This window comes from Tiliqua scincoides, chromosome 5, assembly GCF_035046505.1.
Source record: "Tiliqua scincoides isolate rTilSci1 chromosome 5, rTilSci1.hap2, whole genome shotgun sequence".
In the NCBI taxonomy this organism is placed as follows: Eukaryota; Metazoa; Chordata; class Lepidosauria; order Squamata; family Scincidae; genus Tiliqua; species Tiliqua scincoides.
The window spans coordinates 93868296-93871354 of NC_089825.1; positions in this window are offsets into that span (position 1 = coordinate 93868296).

The window sequence follows — 3059 nt, forward strand, 5'->3', positions numbered from 1 at the left end:
GAGGAAGCCTCCATTACAGACCCCCCCCCCCACGACAGGCTGCAGTGCATGCCTCATTGGCACAGCTGCATCAGTGCTGTAAAATTGGATAGGATTGGGCCCTCAGACTACAATCCAATACACACTTTCCAGGGAGTAAGCCTCATTGAACACAATGGGGCTTCCTTCTGCATAGGATTGCGGATGCATAGGATTGAAGTGTTAGACAACTTTGATACATTTGATTCAGGGGCCTCCGGTTCTTGACTAGACTGGGAACTTGACCGGGGTCTTCCTTCAGATAGAAATAGGAATAAATAGTACATACGTGACATTTCACCTTCCTGAGATATTGGATGTGGGTACTAATGATTTCTGATATGATGTTCTCTATGTAGGATCCCCAAGAACACCTGCTCCTACTCTGGTTGAGCCACAAACAACAGCACCCACCTTTCTTTCAAGTCCTGACCTGAAGGTAGAGACTCCATCCTGCATTTTCCCATACATCTACAAGGGCAAGCTGTACACAACCTGCACGAGTGAGGGAACGAATGATGGGAAGTTTTGGTGTGCAACTAGCAGCAACTATGATGAGGATAAAGAGTGGATGTTCTGCCATGTCACAGGTAGGAGAAGAATTGGATCTGCGTCTGTGTGTGTTTGGGAAGAGGAAGAGGTCAGGTGTCATCTGGAAATGGCAAAACAAGGTGATAAATGGAAATGCAAAGGGCTCAGGAGAGCACCCGAAATGGTCTTTAGCACGAAGCATCTGCAGTTGTTCCTCTGTTGTGCACAATGCTTGTGTCATTCCTCAGTGGATTTGTTGGAAGGTTGTCCTACTTACAGTGTTTTATATCTAAATGACAACTGCTTCTGATCTGGGTGGCCCACAAATCCTTGTATCCACCTTCTTTTCTATTTTAAAATCTAGGGCCAGATCCCAATGGTGAGAGCCCATCTTGTGTCTTCCCATTCATCTACAAGGGCGAGTCCTACAGCACATGCACTACGGAGGGCATGAGTGACGGGAAATTCTGGTGCGCCACCACCAGCAACTATGATGTGAATAAAAAATGGATGTACTGCAATATCACAGGTAGGAAGACTAGCACCTGTCCTTATAGGTAGCACCTGTGTTTGCACTGGGTTAAGAGAATGGACTTTGAATCTAGTTAGAAAAGTACAAGAGTCATGATCCTCAGCAGGAGATGACAACTCTTCTATCAATTCCAGTTAAGGATATCAGGATATCAGGAGGACTGGTTGTGTATGGGAATGAACCCTCTCCCCCATCTTTAATCCCTTCTACTTTTTCAAGATAAGGCTTTTTTGTTTTGAGGATGGCTGGTTTTCGAGTGTTGAGCAACTATGCGTGGATTTACGGCTACATTACAGCTCTGGGTCTCGAAAACAGTTTCTACCATCGCAAACACAGTTCTTCCTTTGATTTCTTTAAAACTCAGGACCAGACGAGAGTATGGAAAGTCCTTCTTGTGCCTTTCCATACATCTACAAGGGCAGGTTTTACCACAGCTGCACCACAGATGGGCAGAGCAATGGGAAGTTCTGGTGCTCTACTACCAGCAGCTATGACGCTAACAAGAAGTGGAAGTTCTGTGAAGTCTCAGGTAAGGGGGTGAAAAGGTAGGAGACAGGAACAGAGAGGAACCTCCACAAGAAGATTCAGGGCTGGACCTCAGAGGAACCATTATGAGAGTAGCAGCTCAGTTTTATTGTGCTCTGCTGCTACTGCTCTACACTACACTGCTGCTGAAACTAGTGTAGGATGCCACATTTTGCTCTTGGATCACCAGTTCCTGAACTCTTTTGGAGTAAAATCCTTGCATTTTTTAAAGAAGGAGCAGTAGGAGAAACAAGACATACTTGGCTAGTACATACACATAAGAAATTCTTTTTTCCTGGATGGCATGTGCAAATGTTGCTTGCTCATTTCATATCCTCTCTATGCTATTTTGATAGTGTGAATCTTCCCTTTTATCTAGGTTAGGGCACAATCCTAACCCCTTATGTCAGTGCTTTCCAGCACTGGCATAGTGGTGCCAATGGGACATGTGCTGCATCCTGCAGTTGGGTGTCACTCACAGAGGCCTCCTCAAAGCAAGGGAAAGTTTGTTCCCTTACCTCAGAGCTGCATTGCCCTTATGTCAGTGCTGGAAAGCACTGACATAAGGGGTTAGGATTGCACCCTTAGTGTTTTTATTGGTTATAATGAGTTCATTATTTGCTCACAATGGTACCTTATTGTAAGCTGCTTTGAATTCTTTAGTAGATAAGAACATAAGAATAGCCCCACTGAATCAGGCCATAGGCCCATCTACTCCAGTTTCCTGTATCTCACAGCGGCCCACCAAATGCCCCAGGGAGCACACTAGATAATAAGAGACCCCATCCTGGTGCCCTCCCTTGCATCAGGCATTCTGACATAGCCCATTTCTAAAATCAGGAGGTTGTACATGCACATCATGGCTTGTAACCTGTAATGGATTTTTCCTCCAGAAACTTGTCCAATCCCCTTTTAAAGGCGTCCAGGCCAGACGCGGCCACCACATCCTATGGCAAGGAGTTCCACAGACTGATCACACGCTGAGTAAAGAAATATAGGCAGGAAATAATTATGATGATGATAAAAATGACAACTTCTTCTGATCTGGGAAGCCCGCAAATCCTTGTATTCACCTTCTTATCTATTTTCAAAAACCAGGGCCAGATCCCAATGGTGAGAGCCCGTCTTACGTCTTTCCATTCATCTACAAGGGCAAATCCTACAGCACATGCACTATGGAGGCCAGGAGTGATGGGAGATGCTGGTGCACCACCACCAGCAACTGTGATGTGGATAAAAAATGGATGTACTGCAACATCACAGATAGGAGGACTATGACATTTGTGTTTGCACTGAGTTAAGAGAATGGAGTCCGTTTCTAGTTAGAAAAATACAAGCATCATGATCGCCAGCGGAAAATGACACACCCTGTATCATTTGTAGTTAAGGAGAGGTTTTGGCTGGGGGTCAGATGGGGTGTGGTCTCCTCTGCCTGGTATTGATCTCTCTCCAC